The 20,237-nt window shown below is 39.3% G+C and overlaps 1 long non-coding RNA gene across 1 annotated transcript in view; it reads right to left on the bottom strand.

Moving 5' to 3' along the window:
- Positions 1–20,237, bottom strand: part of LOC122810978 — a 306,947-nt gene that overhangs the window by 157,123 nt on the left and 129,587 nt on the right. The gene's annotated exons all lie outside the window — the stretch shown is intronic.

Raw genomic sequence — 20,237 nt, 5'->3', positions numbered from 1 at the left:
CTGCACCTCAGAAAATCCAAATTCCATCGAGCTACTCGCTCGAGAGACTTGAACCTCAGCACTGAAATAAATAGGACTTGCTGGAGGGACAGATTCATAACCCGGAGGCTCCCTTCACTCTGGAATAAAATCCCAGTCCAGGTTAGGCAGAGTCCCTCATTGACTCTCTTCAAGAGGAATCTTGATGAGTGGATGGGAGATTGTAGGTTTACCCCGGGTATCACTTCTGTGTCACTGTTAGACAGAGGCACAGTATACTAACCCCATAAAAGGGCATAGCAAAATTAATTTAAAATGGGTGGCGAAAGCCAAACACACTCTGGCTAGGCTTATAAATGCCCTAGGGCAGATAGCCTAGTATGAACCTATGAACCTATGAATCTATTCCAACTTTAATACTAACCTCGAAAAAGAGCATAGCAAAATTAATTTAAAATGGGTGGCGAAAGCCAAACACACTCTGGCTAGGCTTATAAATGCCCTAGAGCAGATAGCCTAGTATGAACCTATGAATCTATTCCAACTTTAAATAACAGTGTTCAGTTATACCACAATCACTGAAAAAAGCCCTACATTTACTATTTACATCAGTATTTGCACACTCTTTGGTTACTTCTACTTCATTTACTAAGATTTGCCACACTATGCTACAATTGACAATCCAGCTTAAACATCAGTTTCATTCTCTTTGCTTGTTTATATGCCCTTAATGGGCTATCCACTTTGTAGTGGGTTGAACCTAACCTCTGCTGCACATTGAGGTTGAACAACTACAAAATATGTTCCCTTGTGTGTGTGTGTGTGTGTGTGTGTGTGTGTGTGTGTGTGTGTGTGTGTGTGTGTGTGTGTGTGTGTGTGTGTGTGTTGATATAGCCATAAAAGGACCATGGTCTTTGACTGAAGTGAATTCTATCCACAGTAGACAAGGAAAGGACTTACTTAATAGATGGACATTCTCTTTCAGTTTGCAGAATACCTAGCTTCTGCCTTGCTTGATTTGCAATTTAGGAAACCTGCAGGATGTTCCTGCTTATTAAGATTTTGTTATAGCAGTGTTTCTAAGCTTCCCTTTGATGCATCCGTATGGACTATAAATGATTTTCCTGAATCAAGAGATGATAATGCGGGCACTGAATATAATCCTTACTTTAACTACTTCAAAACAGCATCAGCTTCCACAGTCCAGTTTACTTTAAAGGGCTTATTAACCTGTGATTGTGTTGCAAAATTGGGTACAAACTTCTGATAATACCTTGATAATTCCAAGAACAACCTCATTTGCTTTTTAGTGGCTGTTAAAAGCCAGTTGTTCACCCATTCTACTATTTCTTTAACCTCGGTTATGTCTAGCACTCTTTTCTTGGCATCTTCATGCCTACCTTGCCTTTGGAAGCATTAACAATTAACTTGTTTGCTGAAGGTACTCAACGAAGCTTGCATCTTAGCCAGGTAGGAGTCCCAATTCTCAGACTGGATAATAACATCATCCAAGAAGGCATGTAACTTTAGAATACAGTGCATGAGTTATTAAAAGGTTGTAGGAGCATCATATAACAGAAAGGGAGGACAGTATACTAGAGTTATCCCTCATGTGCTAGAAAAGTGCTTTTTCGTTGCCTTCACTTATTTGAAAGATTTGCAAGTACTGCTTGGTAAGGTCCTCCCAAATCTTTCGGTGACTTCTTCTACTCTAGTCATTGGGTAACTACCACATTTTGTAATGCTGTTCATTACAAATCTAGATGGTTCCATGCAGTTTAGTGACTAATACTGCAGGGCTGTTCCACTCATTGTTTGACTCTTCAGTTACTCCCATCTGAAGCATCTCACATATGTCCTGTGCTGCCTTTTTTTGTGACTCTAGTAATCTGTAAGGTTTTAAGTTAATCTTTTCTCTGTGCCAGGTATAAGTATAGTGTTCAGCCATGTTTGTTCTTGCTGGCAGCTCTGGAAACACATTCCATTATTTCTTATTTCTGTGACTTAGCTACCTGAAATACCAGTATAGATAGCAGTTTTCTTCCTTCATTAGAGATACTAATCTATGCTGATGAATTAACTATAGAGATATGTACCTCCTTTAATGGTTTCAAAACATCAATATGATTTATCTCCACTGGTCTTGTCTTACTCGTCTGTATAACTGTAGTTTGCCACATTTAATATTTCTGTTATTTCAAATGGGATCTGCAATTTCACCAAAAATTGTTCTCTGGTACTGGGTCCAAAATTAACATCTGTTCTGCAGCTATAAATTCCCTGGTCCTTGTATTTCTTGTGTAGTGTCAGATATTTCCATGTATTCTTGTACTGTGGGCATTACAACTTTTAGCCTATCCTGTATAGTGTTAGATGACACTTGGGGTTTCTCTTCTTCCCACATTTCTCCAGCAATATCTAGCAGCACCAGGGGTGCCTACCATAAAATGCAAAAGAAGTGAATCTTCGTGATACTTGCAGCACTTCCATAATGGTGGAGAGGAGGTATAGCATTAACTAGTCCTAGTTTTTGTTATCTTCAGTCAATAAATTTGTTTGTCACAGAGTTTAATGTTCAGTTAAAGTGCACCACTAATTCATGTATTTGGGGTTGATACACTAAGATTTTAATTGCTTGAGCTTAAAGTACTAGTACATTTGGTACATTATTCTGGAAATAAATGGAGTGCCCTAGTCAATGAATATTTCAAACTGTAGGTAGTCACTTGAGACACATGAGTAACCAGTTACACAAAGCAGATTTCTCCTCACAAGCATAAACAGCTGCCAACATAGCCTTCCTGTTCTCATAAGAGGCATGAACTTTATCATTTGAGCTTGACAGATAAGATGCCTAATGACTAGTATTGAAGAAAAATACATTCTCCCTAAATCTGTCAAAAGCCTTCCCATCCTCGTCAGAAGGAGAGAGATTAGTGTTAACCAAATGTTTAGCAGCAATTGGAGTCAGTGCTGTATCTGATCTAGGAGGAGTTTATAACAACTTAAAACACTTAAGGCACTTTGTCTATCAGCTTTTGTGGGGGTAGCAGGCTGGCTGTTTTGGAAATTGCAGGATGTAACAAAAACTTCCTCCAAAGTAGACACAATAGGAGGAATAGCAGTAAGTTCTGGAAATTTCAGATGTAACAAGTCATAATACTTCGCAGAAGGACTGAGAAACATAATTATTTTCACTCTGAATAAATGATTCATTCAGGGAATTGTTTCTGAGAAAAATAATCATTTAAAAGTATTGTCTAAAGCAAAATTCTCCTCATAATCTGAATCAGTATTAATTGCTGAGATTAGGCCAGCCCATAAAATAGTCTCATTTGAAGTCAAAATAAAACTCGGAACCCCAGCTAACACTGGAATATTCAGGTACTGTTCTAAGGCTAACTTCCTACTTTTAAGTGATATCCTGGCAAAATTTCAAGCAAGCATAAACCCCGAGAACACTGCTGTCTATTAAGAACTGTTCACAGATACTCTGTACAAGCATGTTAATGCTGCACAGAGGCAGTTGTACCCACCAGGAAGAAGTACAGTACTAACTTAAAAAAAGCCACCCTGGTAGAATGACAACATCAGTAGGCTGTATAATAGAAGGAAGAAAACCATGGTAAAAATTAGAAGGTGCAACACCCAACAGGATAAAAGCACTCTCATCATACTAAACAAACAACTCAGAGGACAAATGAATTCTACCAATGCCAAATTTGAAGTAAATTTGGTCTTCCATGCCAAGGACAACCACAAGGCATTCTTTGCAACCTAAAAGCAATACAGAAATGTGTGCAGAGCTCACTGTTAATGGAGCCACCTATACTGAGCCAGAACATATAGCAAACCTACCAGCAAATAAATTCAGCTCCAACTTTACCCTTCTCTCCTCCTCAACCTTCCCTCAGGAAATACCTGCTATCATTAAGGAACAGATTATTAACACTCTCTTTAAGGCCAAGAACACTCCATCAATTGGATCAGACAGTATCCCAGGATGCCTTCTAAATGGCATGAAACATGACCTATCAGGCCCACTGGAATTGGTATTTAACTGTAGCCTCCAAACTGGGCTCATGCCTCATGAATGGAGAACAGCAACAGTCATCCCTCTGCACAAAGGTGGGCCATCTACAAACCCTTGAAACTATACCCATAAATCTTATTAGTCTCATTATTCAAAGCCATGGAAAGAATTATCATGGAAATGATCGATAATGACATAGGAAACCTCCAGACACTAGAACCAACCCAATTTGGTTCCATCAAGGGCAGGTCATGCGTACTCAAATTGGTGGACATCTTTGACAAGGTGACCAAAGAAATGCATGAGGGCAAAATGATTCACACTGCCTACCTTAACCTGGCCAAAACTTTTGACAGAATACCCCACTCAGGCATTGCTGACAAACTCAAGAGGATGGATACAAATCCTTATGTCACCCATTGGATAGCCAGCTGACTCACAGACAGGACCCAGAAAGTTAGAACTGGGGAGTCCACTTCTACAAAGAGGCCAGTCACAAGAGGATTCCCTCAGGGATTGGTTTCTGATATCAAGGCCAATGTCAATGGCCTCTGACTGACTAAATTTGCTGATGATTTCAAATTTGGAGCTGTCATTGAATCCCTACAGAGACAGATGGTCTTCAGGAAGGACTGATAAAGACAAGTAACTGGTGTCAGAGCCATGGACTGAAACTAAATGCCAAGAAATGCATAATAGTATCATTTTGGAAGTTATCAACTCCTGGTAGCTATCATATTTACAACACACCACTGACCCAGTAGTTAGGGACTTGGGGACACACATAGACAATAATTTACCCTTTGACCATCACATGTCTGCAGCAGTGAGGAAATCATTCTATGTCGTGCAACTTATAAACAAAGGTATGGAATCTAAGTCCAAGGAAGTCATTGTTCCACTGTATTTGGCATTCATCAGTCATATCACTGAGTACAATGTCCCCTTTGGCATATATCTAATCAGGCATATCCAACAACTGGAATGTCCACAGAGGTTCCTCACTAAATGAATGCAGGGCATAAGTAACAGGTCCTGTTCAAACCACCTCAAGGCTCTATCCCTGTATTTCATCTCATACAGGCTACTGAGGGGAGATTTATGCCTGGCTTACAAAGCACTGTCAGACTCCACTTTGATGGACCTCCTGCATATCCACAAAAAAAAAAAAAAAAAAAAAAAAAAAAACAGCACCAGAATTACCCATTCTAAGGATTTAAACTTTGCCTGAAATATAAATAGGATCTGCTGGGCAGACAGGTATATATTCCAGACACTACCCCTTCTTTAGAAAAGGCAACCCATCCATGTGAAGCAGAGTTTCTCTGTAACCCAATTCAAGTGTAACAATGACAATTGGATGGGAACAGTAAATTCATCCTTGATTTGGCACCTATGTCTGTAATGGACACAGGCAGCCTATAAATGGTTCCTCTCCCGAGCCCTTGCTTACACTTATCAAGGGTACGAGAACGTGTCAGAGATTTGGAATGCATGGCTAGACTTAAAAAGGACCTTGTGGTCATAAATTTAGTAAACATTTACAAATCTATGAATCAGTGTTTTCAGAATCATTTTGAGTTTCACATTCTCCAATATTTTCAGAAAAAAAGGAGAATTCCTTTTTCTTTTATCAAAAACATCCATACAGGAAAGGTCAAGAACCAGTAATAACCCTGAGCAAAGCCCAGTATAGGTTCACAAGTTCATAGTTGTTTACTAGGCTACCAACCACAAGGGTCTTTTTAAGCTTAGCCATGCATCCCATATATAGTCCCCATATATACCATACATGTATACACCCCATCCATATATTACTCCTGTCCAATGTAACTGAGACATGAGAAGACATTTGTTTAAGCTTTTGTTTCTTTTTGACAGGCATTTATGTAGAAACAGGCATGCTGCCATTGGGCCAGGAAAAGCCTCTATCATGCATTTTAATTTTCTTTTCTTCAAATACACTGTTTCAGTTATTGCAACAGTGTATCTTTTGAAGTCAGGCATCAATCATCTAAGTGATTTCCAACTTGCTCTTAGCTTATCTTTTCTCTACTTTTCATTTTCTGCTCCACACATGCACACATTCGCACACATCGTCTGAGTGTCCCCTCAGCATTTATCTTTTGGAAATATTGTTGCATGCCTTAACAGGTGTACAACTAACAGGAATGTAATAATTCCTGTAACTTCATTTCTTCCCCATAAAGCACATAAAGTCCATACTTTCCCTGTTCACTTATCCAACAAGCCAGATGTTCTGTCCTGCAATTTGTCTGTTTTTTAATCTCTTCCATTGCAGAAGACATGTACATCCCTAAATATTTTCACCACCCTCTGTCCATGGAATCCCACATTTCCCTTTCTTCCTTTTCACAATCTGAACACTGAAGTTTTTTTTAGGGTAATAAATTAATCTTGTTTCATCTTCAAGCCACTGATATACGTATAACACCCACGGTAATAGGTAACATACATTTTCTAAAAGCATCTTACAATTGTTGATAAATGTATTGATTCTACCATCCTCCCTTCTCCTCATCCCTCAGCTTGTAGGCTTATTTTCCCATTATAAGAAAAAAATATGTGAATTCCTTTATTTTGTACCTTTTATCAATTAACCCTATCAGGTACTTCCTCATTTGCTCTAATCCTTACTCCTAGGTCATTATATAATATTTTAACTGCTATCAGTCCTAGAAACTCCCCATCACCTGAGCTAATATTCAAAATATGAATGCCCCTATTAATGGAGTTAAATGCTTTCTAGTTGCCCATTAATTCTACTCCAGCCACGTCACTCTCTACTGCTTCTACCCAGTAAATGAAATGCAATAAAGGCCTCCAATGGTCTTTTGACAATCTGTTCTTCACAAACCTTAACCGAGATTCTCCACTCACCTTTAATGCTATTTCTACAGTGAACAGCTTAGCGTCCACATTGTAGTATGAATTTGGTCTATAATTAGTTATAATTAATCTGTACTTATTTCACAGATGCTGGTATACAACTGTCCAGCCCTGTGTTATTGAATAACTGAACCAATTCCTATCCAATCTGTAATACTTCTACTTTACTGAAATCTACTGTATATTCCATAGGGATTCCTGTCTTCTTGACTTTCTAATGTGTTATTGCAGTCCTTATATTTCTTATCCCTATTTATCTGTGCACCCACCATCTCCATCTCCTTGATTTAGATGAGGATCTCTTTACTTGTTAAACATATTCACCATTACCTGTCTCTTGTTACATAAGCCAGAGTAGGTGGCCCTCAAAACTCCTTTGTTTTTTTATTAGTAGTCATAATTTTCCTATCAACTGCATTCCAGTCAAGCTGTTCATACCTGCTTTTTCTGTTCGTTAACTTTACCGCTACATCTACCTTTTCCTCCATATAGTTCCTATCTTTTCAAGCTCAGCCTGACTGCATCTTTTTCTTCAATTCCCTCAAGTCCTCTTTACACACTCTAATTATGCACACCCAGTTGTCATCACTCTGTTAATCTCCATCAGCTGCTCTCTTTTCAATACCCTTCCTAATTCCTCAGTTTTAGTTATCGTTGCCTTGTTTGTTTCCCTCCATAGCCTGTTGCATCTGTCCTTTACATCCATCACATATCTTCTAGCTCCTTCACAATACTCTGCATTCAGTTCATTTGTTTAACCATCCCCATTTTCCAGAATTTCATCTCCAATCTTTTCAGATAATTGCCCCCTTATTTCTATATCATTACTATTAATGCATGATCTGACACATTCCTCTGTCTTGTGTTAATTTCCACCACCTCACATATTTGTTCCCATCCATTGCAATTCTAGCAAATCTAATACTGAATATAAACACCATTCTCTTTCTTCATACATAAAATGATCCCCACTTTTCCATACCCTCTTTAAAACATTTTTAGCATCCAAAAATAAATCTTACTTTCCCATATAAGCTGTCTTGTTCTCTAAAAACCACAACATAATGACATCTTGGTCAGATTATGCTTCTCACCTTTATAGTTTTTATGCATTTCTTCATCTCATTTGTAACATCTTCATTCAGATCATATGACGATACAACAATTCTCCTTTGTTCGTGCATCTCTCTACATACTACCCATGTTCCTTTCCCTTATTCTATACTCCCAACCCAAATCTATCACATTATCTCTCACAATATCTCCACCCTCCTTCATTGCATCATTATTACAGCCTATTAATGTTCACCTTCTTCTGCATCCTCCTCATTTTCAGCTGGTTAATCTCAACTCCTGTTCTATTGTCATGTCTGGAAGTGGCTCTCTCATTTTTGTTAAGCTACTTATGCCCCCCACAACATTCCATGTAATGATTTCCCATACGCTGTCCCTCCCTATACTAAATTAGTCCATTGCTTCTTTTGAGCTAGACCCAAGAGGATTTTGGACCTCTGTCATATGCATGGCAATACTTTCATCTAGTCATGAGAGGCCTGAGTTGCTGCTTGCCATCGACATATCTAAGAGCTCTATTTCAATATCTCTCCCCATGCCATCATTTTTATCTTATTTATAAGTAACTTTCACTATCATGTAACCTTCCTAGTTCCTACTATGTTTCTATGACCACTAGTGGCCTATATTTCTGTTGTCTTACTCATCTCACTCATTCTTCATATACCAGCCATGCCACACATAATGCATTTCCCCCCTCAATTCTCCCTTATTATATTCTGTTTGCTTATAGCATTCCCTGTTATATAGTTATTCATACTCTACTACATTACTACAAGTTTATAATTTATACATAACGACCCTGCTAACACTGTTATTGTCCCCTATGCATTCATTATTATCTATGCTATATTTCCATTTCCAAGTGTAGCAGCATAATCAACTCTTAGCAATCATTCTGTCAGACTAACCAAGTGAATATTCCCTTTCTAGAATATCAGTCTCAGCAAAGAAAAAATCCTTAGCCTAATAAAAAATAAAATAAAATAAAATAAACAGATAAATAAAAAGTAACACTTGCCTCAACTAAATATAAATCAAATCTGAAGGACTGCATTTTAGTCAAAATATACATTCACATAGTCCACGGGGGGAATTTAATAAAGTCTACACAGACTTTTTTTCCATGTAGGCATTGTGACACACTGCTTACATGAAAGTCAGCAGGTGTGCGATCCAGTAAACAGAGCTGAGCATCATGCATGAGCACGTCAATATGGAAGTATTCGTGGTATGCAAATTACCTCATCAGCATGTGAACTGCATGCAAATGAGGGAGGTAGAGCAATCCAGCAAGCAGATAGACAGTCCCGTGTCGGTGCCCATAGTGAACATGGAAAAATTCCATGTACAGGATGTAAAACAGACAACAGGGGCTGTAAAGATGCAGTTAGATTAGCAGAAATAGCATAGCAGACACAGATATGTGCAAAACTATCCACCATGTGTACAAAACTGTATGGAAAATAATTAAAAAAAAATAGGGACTGACACCTTACTGCAACTCGCATACATATAGTAAAAAGGATGCCAGCCAGCCCATACAACTTGTACATAACCATTTATTGGCTGCGTACTGCATGCATTAGACAGAGTCAACCGCGAAGTACAGGTCTTTCAACAGTTGCATTCACAAGGTAAGTCACTCACCTATACACCACTTGTTAGGGGTACTAGAATATAGTAGCATATGTATGGAACTGCCACATGTATGCAAGGTAATATAGTGGGCTACTGGGCTACTTGGAGAGATCTAACAGGCACTTGGGACAACAGGTACTCTCTCCAATAGTATGTGCCCCATAATATTCACTAGGCCACATGGCTGGAAAATCCACTACATTATTCAAGGGAGATGTCAAACAGTAGGGTCAACAGGCAGTTGCACAACTGTCTATGCCAGCAAAGCATGGGCTGGTCACCCCCCACCCCCAACACATCAGTGTTCCCATACAATTGCTGTAACAGTAAGTCTACAATGGTATATCAGCAGATCAGCCAATTCCAGGGCTGTGGCATACAATCAGGCCACACGTTGTATGTCTCACGTAATGCAGGGATGACAATGTATGTCTATATGGTGTTGATTGTGTGAGGAATGACACCTCTCTGTCTGGTGGCTGGTGTGGCTCACTGGGCTAGGGAAGATAGCATGGGTGATGGTGTTCATGGTTTGAATCTAGTAGTATCCACATCTTTTGCTTGTGAAGTACTTGTATTGTGGTATTCCCACAGAATGTCATACCCCTCAATCTGTTACTGCAAGGAAGCTGGGCAAAGTCAGAGACAGTGGGAGGGACAAAGGGCCAAAACTACAGACAGACATTACACATGTTCTGATTAACCTAGAAGATGACTAGTATAACAGCAGGTTGCAACAGAACAGAATAGCTGCATGATGTAAAGGCTATCAATTAAATGTGTCAGTACTTAGTACAATTCAGTGACTGCATTATACAATTTTCCCAGAACACCACAAATGTATGAGAAACAGTCCAGACATATCAGATGAAATGGTGGGCATTCTGTAAAAACATTTACAGTGACAGGTATGCAAATGTCACCATGTGTGTGGTGTTAGACTATGTACCCCAGTAACATATTAAGTACAGCACACAGCCATGAAAACTTTCAGGGAAGTGCTGTACTGTGGAGACAGGTGCAGGAGCCAATGTCTGCAGCACACAAAATCCTGGACTGCAGTACAGGTAGTTCTGGCCTGGAGTCAGCTTGTATGTACTGACATTCCCACTGGGCATGCTCCTATACTTGAGTGCAAGTCTGCTGCCTATTCATCAGAAAGACCTGCTATGTGGAAATACATCTGTACATACATACATATCTGGCTGCCCCTATCCCTCTCTCACATGATTACTGTATCTATCAGTATGTACCCCAAACACGTATGATACCGATATATATATATATATATATATATATATATATATATATATATATATAAATAAATAAATATATATATATATATATATATATATATATATATATATATATATCACACCTCTCAACTGCACAGAAGTTCTCAGAATATCCAGATTTTTGCCTTACTTTTGGTATGTTTCTTATAAAATTTGTGGTATTCTGGCAAATCACTGAAGACTGAAGTCACTACATAATACTAAATTTCATTTTATATTTGTTAACCAGGAAAATCCAACTAGGAACAAGCCAATTTTCAGCAGAGGCCCAAGGAGAAACACTTCAGATGCACGTCTTTGTAATGTGGGAGGAAACCAGAGCACCCAGAGAAAACCCACATGAATGCAGGGAGGAAATGCAGACTCGACACAGAAGGCACCCCAGCTGAGAAGTGAACACAAAAACCTCTTGCTGTGAGCCAACAATGCTACAGCTGCACCACTGCACCATCCATAAATAATACATAATGACAGACATTTGAGTTTCAGACTTTATAGCCTTCAGAAAATACACATTAATGCAAAACCTGTTACTACTGCAACTTTCTAAGTCAATAGGAGAAATATTTAAATGTTGTCCCTATTTTTGGGCCTTTGTCCTCCCATTCCTTCTTGTTTTATCCAGATTTCTTGCACTGAGAGGTTGGAAGGTATAAGATATATATAATCAACAAAGTAAAATCACCATATCCAAAGATAAATGGATTATACAATGACCAAAAAATGTAAAAAGTTTTATTTAAAAATGGTAAGTGCTTTCGCAAGAAAACCTCGCTTCCTCAGACCTTTACTAAAATACTAGGCTGTGCCAAACAGTTGACAGCATGTGTGTGAGTCAGAAAGGGGTGCAGGTTAGATTGGCCATGGAGTGGTGCCATGTGTGTCTGTTGATGACCTGCATGTGACAGTGGTGTTTGAGTGTCTGCGTGTACACAGTCAAGCTCAGTGCTAGTCATACATGTATGTACAAGTATGTTGGACAGCTGTAGACCGTACATGGCAGAGTGGACAGTTCACCATCTCTGGCCTCAAACATGGGACTTGACTCTGCCAGGAGTGGCACTAGCACCATCATGCCCAAGGTCAGATGTATTGCTAGTAGCTGATAGTCACTGCAGTCTGCTAGGGCCATGTCCCTCAGAGGATCATCCTGGACCACATGCCCATGACCTGCTGCATCCTGGTATGGACAGCACACTTCCCTCTGTAACACTAGAGGTACTGCCACTATGGGAAAGTGACTGTGCATGGACATGTGGACTCTCAGCAGATGGTGTTGCTGACCTGCATCCATATGTCTGACGACCAACTCCAACAAGATGTTTCAGCACAGACAATGTGTGGTCAAAGACAGACACTGTCTCAGCCCACTGTCTGTCCACTACATCAGTGAACCAATCCAGGGTGTCCCCAATGTGGTGGAGGTAGTCATAGATGTCAGACTGTGCTGCATCCATAACCCTAAACATCCATCTCGTGTTGTGTTCAAAATGTGCCTGTGCCTCCATGACAGCCCAAAACATGCGGCAAGTGACCCGTGATGTGACACCTACAACAGGAGTTGGATGGACAGCAGTCCTCCTATGAGCACCCCTTTCAATCCACCTGTATGGGACCTTGCCAGCTCCCTGGCTATGGCCAGTGTCTACACTCACTGACACCATAGTTGTCACACTGTCCTGTTCAATGTAGCCACCTTCTGACTGTCCAATATCTGTGGCTTATGGGGACTGGGTATGTGTGGGCATATTGATTGTGTGAGGTAGCAATGGGGGTAAAAGAGGGATATCCACTTCTGGGACAGATTCAGCACCTGATAACCCCACCTGTGCCTCACTATGGCCACCATCATCATCAGAGTCATGAGACACTGACATCAGGGTCTGAAGGGGACAGACCCCAACTCCCCCCAGTCACCTGTGAGAAGCAAGACAAAAGCAGTACATTACTACCTGCACTACTATGCATAGTAATCCACACAGACTCATACAGATGAGGATCCACAACCACATTACCAGTCCCACATCTCCTCATCTCTGCTCCCGTTCACAACAGACAAACTCACAACATCCACAGACAAGTCAGGCCCTTTATAACATGCACTTCAGCTACATCCAGTTAATGTTGCCAGTACAATACACTACACCTGTGAGGTATGCAATATGACAGTATATGTGATAGAACTATACATAAAACCTACTACACCTATCACATATACTGCCATATTGCATACCTTACAGGTTTGCAATATGACAGTATATGTGATAGAACGATACATAAAACCTAGTACACCTATCTTGAGAATGATATGCCAGTAGTAATATCACTGCCACAGGTATGTACTATCTCCCTCTTGTGTTTGAACAGGCATCATGGAGTAATTGCCACATGTATACCAGGCTGCTTAGTCACTCATAACTATAAGTGCAAACGTGATAATGTTTGTACAAGTACACACCTGTAATTACCCAGTCTATGCACTGTAGTTAACTGTTCCAGAATGGAACATACAAATATTTCTACTCTGGATAAGCACAACAGTTGTACATAGGGCAATATGGCAGCCTTTAACTTTCATAGGGTATATATGATCTGTACAACAATATCACACTTACCAGGTATAGGACCATGGACTTAGGCTTACAACTGATGGACCTATGAAAAGGTGAGGGAGAGGTGTTGTCAGCACCACCAAATGTTGCAACACTACAAGGTAATATGTGCATATATCCACATGTACAGTAGCCATTAGGCTATATTGCCAACATTCTGAGTATGTGTGCACAACTGAGTATAAACCCCAACCCCTCCATGCAGATAGACCTGAAACCAATGTACTGATATGTACAGCCTGCCACAATGACTGATACAGTATTACACTGGTAAACAAAGTAAGCTTAGCTGCATGCTCCTCTGCTGTGGACACTGTGGCACCCACCTCCATGATGTATGGCATGATGGATGCTTGACAGCTATCAGGTGTTCCTTGGTTCACCAGGAATTTTTCTGTGGCCAAGAGTGGCTCTTCCATTGCAAGCCCTCCACTGGTGGGGGCACAATCACTGGCAATAGCAGCTGCCCTTTGTTGTGCAGCATTCATCATATCTGTGTATCACCACAAATGAAAGCAAATAAATAAAATACGACCAGCCACAGATTCCACAGCAAATTTATTGCACAATAAAGCACAAGAATATCTCTCTCTGATGTCTTGGCTAAAAAAGCCTTCAAGGAGTAAAAAAGCATCAAAAAAGAACTTGCCTAAATACTAAAAAACATAACAATAAAACAATTAAACAATTAAATTAGCAATCTCCAATTTATCTCTTCATTCAACCCATATGGGTACAAAGTATCAAACTTAAGAATATATACTGCTTCCTTAGTCAGAAGAAATTTTTTAAGGTTACATATATCATATAATGACACATTTATTTTTTTCTAAAATAGTGCCTTGTAACCCTTCTTTATTTATTTTGTTACAACTTTTGGATGTTTCAGCACTATGGTTATAGAGCAGGTAAAATACCGTTGGAAATATTTGTGTTTCTTAAAAAATGTTTCTTCCTGGTTGAATGCCACTCTTGGTGTTTCATATAGAAGGGGGAGAAATATTAATAATTTTTTAGTGAAGGGCAGATTTTGTATGCCATCTGTTAATGTACCACATAGTTTACATCTTACAGGGACTACCTGTTGTAATAAGTGCAAAGCTTGTAAATTTATAGTTAAGAGTTTTCCAAATATTAATAATATTCCATTTCAAACTTGGAATCATTTTTCCTGTGACACTTAAGGTGTTGTGTATGCTCTTAAATGCCCCTGCAATTTATTTTATATTGTGGAAACAAAGAGGGCATTTAAAGTGAGATTACTGGAGCATGCAAGGAATATTCATAATCAGAAATTAGAAAGTTATTTAATTAAGCCTCCGGGGAGGCCTATAGTTTCAGGTTGTGAGTATTTTACCCACAAATTGGGTTAATTTTTACATAGTTATTTAGCATCTGCAGTCTACATCTTGCCATCTTATATTCGTGATGTATTTGACTTTTTGGCTAAAATAAATGATGTTAAGTGGAATGATAATATGTACTTTTTCACCATTGATGTTAAAAGCCTCTATACAAATATTAGCCATAATTTTGGCTTGGAAGCCTTAAGATTTTTGGGGGGTAATTCACCAGTAACAGAATATATAGTAGAATTGGTATATTTTTGCCTTTCTCACATTTTTTTTTAATTTAATAACAATCTTTATAGGCAGAAACAAGGCACAGCAATGGGGGCTGCTTTTGCCCCCATGTATGCCAATTTGTGTATGGGCCTTTTTGAGAGTGAATATATCTATAGAAATACATTTTTTTTGTGATCATGTCATTAGATATTTTAGATATATCTATGATTTAATTTTTATAGCTGAAGGTGGTTTAGAACTGGTATTCCAATTTGTTGAAATGTTACATAATAATAGGTTTGGTTTGCAATTTGATGGTCTTAAGTTAGGTACGTGTATTCCCTTTTTGGATGTGGTTATTAGTATCAAACATGGTACTGAGTTATCCACTTTGGTACATAGAAAATTTGATCATGGTACACATATGTACACGGTGATAGTTGTCATCCTTCTCATACTATTGAAGCACTCCCCTATGATGAGATGCTTAGGATTTCCAGACTGTGTAATAATATTTGTGATTTTAAATGTGAATTAGGAATAACTGTAGATATGTTTCATAATAGAGGCTATAGTAAAAGTTTACTTGAAAAGAGTTGGAATAAATTGTGTAATATTTCAACTATAGGACATCATATTAATTACAGACATTATTTGGCCCCTTTTAGATCTAGTGATAGAAAAGATAAGGACTTTATTTATTTTGTTACAACTTTTGGATGTTTTGGCACTATGGTTACAGAGCAGGTAAAATACCATTGAAAATATTTGTGTTGCTTAAAAAATGTTTAATTAATGTGAATTACAGTACATCGTTTGACATTACAGGAGTGTACACCCTTACTTATTGTCACTATGTATTACATGCCATTCACTAGCTTTCCTACAACTGCCGACTGTTGTAGGAGGGATTGACAGGGACAGAGCTGAGATGTGATTGAAATCAGGGACAGTTGAGAGGCATGCCAGTAGGTATAGGACAACAGAGTATCAATGACATGTCATTACCATAGACCTAAGACAGGCTTACTGCTGTAATCCTTATTCCCCATACCTACATCTTCCCATATGCATCCTGTTATATGGAGAAATGTATTACATATCTGGTGGAGTGCAGAACTGTTTTGGTGCATCTTGCTTCTGGAAATCTTTTGGAAATATGCTGTCTGTGTGAGTTAAGTCTCATGCAGACCTGTTCCCCATAACCAGTTGCTTGCCTTTTTAAGGCACTGCTCATTAGCAGGTAATTGCTTCTACACAAATCTGTGGCTCAGAATAGCTAATTGCAGCCAAAACAACTGAATTGCACTATCATTAGACAATGAAATACCACCACAGCGGAATATATAAGGCCTTCATGTAGGCCTTGGTCCCTTTCTTGGTTTTTCAGATGGACATTACTGAGGTGCGGAGACTACAGAGGGTAGGTACAAAAACTGTCCATTGTAGAGATTTATGAAGTATGTCCACAGTTGTGCCTCATATGTGTGATCAGTGTCCAATGACATTGTGGTCATCTGACAGTTCACTGGCAAACATTGTGGGTTAAGGTCAGTAAGGAAAGAAACATATTTGTCACACTTCATATCCATCAGAATATGCATGCTAATGCAATAGCTGTTATTCTATCAACTTACTATCTTTGTAGGAGCAAACTGTTAAACATGTCCTTATCTCTGAGCCTTTGCCCCCCCCCATTAAGTATGGCTGTGCCTGGATTCCTTGTTCTGGGGGGGTTGGGAGGTATGGCAGCTACCTTTACTTACAGATGTGTATGACTGGAACACATGGGAGGTGTGTTAACACTTTGAAAGTGTACGTGTAACTGTGTCAGCTGTGTCAACCCTGTCATTATGGCAAAGCCAAGGTAAAGGTACCCTTTACAGTCCAGTTAAGGCATGTGATTAAGGGGATTCCATATACTTGGTCGAATTACACTTAGTCAAAAATGATTCCAGGCAGTTCACTTGACTGAAAGCTCACTTGGTCGAAGTTCATTTGGTCGAAAATGGAATATAGCCCCTGCCCCACTGCAGTGCAACCCTGGAGTGAGAATATTAAATAAGGGGGGTGTGGGGGGCACAGCCCCTCACATTGGGGGACTGTGGGGGGTGCAGCCCTCCCCCACATTATGCCAATAGTTTTTACTAAATATATATATATATATCAATGCATTTCTAATAGATATACCTTCTTATAACAGCGAATACATTAAAATTATGTGGGGTAATAACAGCATGGCAAAACATTGGAAATAATCCAATCCCATATCAATGCATATTATGTGAAACACAACAAAAATAACAGAACGGTCAATATAACAGCATGCCAGTAACAGTTATAGCATAAGGCCAACAAAATAGTAATTTAAAAATATATGTTAATATGCCACCATTATAATACATAACAATAATAAAACACGTTCCCAAAAACAGTTAATGTAACAACATATGTTAATAGTAAACCACAACCAATGAATAACAATAATAAATAAATGAAGATAAGGGGTGGGGTGAGAGAGAGAGAAGAAGAGTTGATTAGTAACATTGCAGCTTATTTCCTTAACAACAGTACTACTATCTACTCTATGGGTCTGTATGTTCTTTATGTGTACAGCGAGTACAAGTCTCCTATAGCTGATGCAGCATGTACATACCTCTCATGCGACTTGCATGGGATGCTATGGGCCAAGCAGTGACAATTGCGAGTACACACCTACACTGAACACTTGCACATCACGTGGACTTATAGACATACCAAGGTGTTCTGTGGGATGATAAGGTGATACTTTTCAATCTAGGTACTCATTTTCATGGTATTCTTGCAGCAGGTGGATTATGCACTATTAATTACATAACATGAAATTGTGATACTTGAGAGACATGTATGTGCACAGTACAGGCACTAAACCGCAGTTATGCCTTGGTTGGTAGGCATGAGAATAGAACCCACTAGCAGTGACTGCATGGGACATCTGCATGGAATGTATTAATCAACTGCAGCAACTTTTAACAGACACTCCAGGCATACAGCCATGCCAGGATTACATATTACTTCTGACAGCACATTGCTGATTTTTCACATTCCTGCTAATGATTTTAATACTCTTTGAAATCTAAACACACAGTTATCTATTCATAATATGGGCTACCTCACCCATTTACCATTAGTTCCTGTGACAAAAGAATTTGTGAGCATTACATGACTGCTACTATAATATTTAGCGATACATACCACTGGATTCAAACCCTGGTCAGTGTGTGGCAAAATGCACTACATACAAACTGAGCTACTGAGTCAGTACTGATTACTGACTGTCTGATATTTACCTAGAGCTTACCGGGAAGCAAAATATGACCTGGTAGTACTACTGCAGTGTTATACTAGACTGCAGTGACAGTAGGATGCACATGCATGAAATAGAAGCATAACGCAGATAGTAGGTATGCTATATATCACTATAAACAATGCTGGTGTACACAATTTATTGTTAGTGGGTTGAAATATCTGTGAATTCAACAAACAATATCAGCTCATGGAGTGGGGTACCTCACCCATATACCTTGATTACCTGATGTCTGTGTATGACAGGGCATTATGTGAACAATATTGGCCATGAGACAGCCTTGAACAGTACTATATGAGTTAAACAATACAACTGGCAGCCATTAGATTTGCATTCTACAGCTATTACAGTGTTATACTTAACTGCAGCACCTTACCTTACAGCCTGAATGCATACAGCTCTACTGCAATAGTTACAACCAGACAATCCTGCTGTACACCACCTTGGTGTTACTGGAATTTTTTCATAGGATTACCACCTGTCCCTCTTTGTGAGGGACAGAGGGACAGTCCCTCTTTGAGCAGTTATACCCTGCAAAAAACAAAACAAAAAAAAAACTACAAAATGGCAAATGCCCTAAGATTTTAGGGCAAAAAGTATTTCCCGTTTTCTTTAATAGTTGCATAAAACAGTTACTTTTTTATCTGAAACACCTAAATGTTATATGAAACAGCATAAGCAACTCAAATGCTATAAGAATGAGGTTTAATTTGTGCAAAAAAGTGAAGTTATGTACTTTGCACTGTTCATGGGTATGTTTTGTCCTTCATAATGTCATGCTTCTACAAAAAATGTCCCACTTTGGTCATTTGAAAATGTGGCAACCCTATTGTTTCATGTTTTTATTGCACAACAGTTGGCATTATTAATTTCTTGCAATGAAACTCTAATTCCACATAGGTTCATAGGTTCGTACTAGGCTATCTGCCCTAGGGCATTTATAAGCCTAGCCAGAGTGTATGTGGCTTACACCACCCCTTAGGATGAGAATACTACGCCCTTTTAGGGTTTAGTTTACTATGCCTCTGTCTAGTAGTGACACAGAGATGACCCCCGGGATAAACCTACGATCTCCCATCCACTCGTTGAGATTTCTCTTGAATAGAGTCAGTGAGGGGCTCTGCCTAACATGGACTGGGATTCTGTTCCTGAGTGTAGGGAGCCTCTGGGTTATGAATCTGTCCCTCCAGCACGTTCTATTTATTTCTGTGTTGAGGTTTAAGTCACTTGTTCTCGTGGCTCTGATGGATTTGGATTTTCTGAGGTGGAGCATGTCCATTAATTCAGGATTGGACATGGCCTTGTATGTCAGGCACAGATCACCTCTGAGTAGGCGGTATGCGACTGAATAGAGCTGGAGTTTTTCAGTCGGGCAGCATATGACATATGTTTAAGACCCTTTATCCTCTTGGTGAGGAACTTTTGGGGTCTTTCCAACTGCTGCAGGTGTCGGGTGAGATACATCCCAAATGGGGCATTGTACTCAATCATTGGCCTGATAAGAGAAGAGTACAGGGGCACAATGACCTCTCTTGATCTAGATGTGAAACCCTTCATGATAAGGTGGGCAATATAGAAGGTCTTCCTAACCACTTTGGCAATGTGAGTGTCAAATGAGAGGTTACTGTCAACATGGGTCCCTAGGTCCCTGATTACCTCTTCCGTACTTAATGGATTACCGCCTATGTGGTAATTTTTTGGTACCTTGTTTTTCCCAAAGGGTATGACTATACATTTTTTGGCATTCAGCTTAAGGCCATGGCTCTGGCACCAATTATCCGT

Source organism: Protopterus annectens, chromosome 9.part0 (genome assembly GCF_019279795.1).
Source record: "Protopterus annectens isolate FY-2018-M chromosome 9.part0, PAN1.0, whole genome shotgun sequence".
Classification (NCBI taxonomy): domain Eukaryota; kingdom Metazoa; phylum Chordata; order Ceratodontiformes; family Protopteridae; genus Protopterus; species Protopterus annectens.
This window is presented reverse-complemented; position numbering and strand designations above follow the sequence as displayed.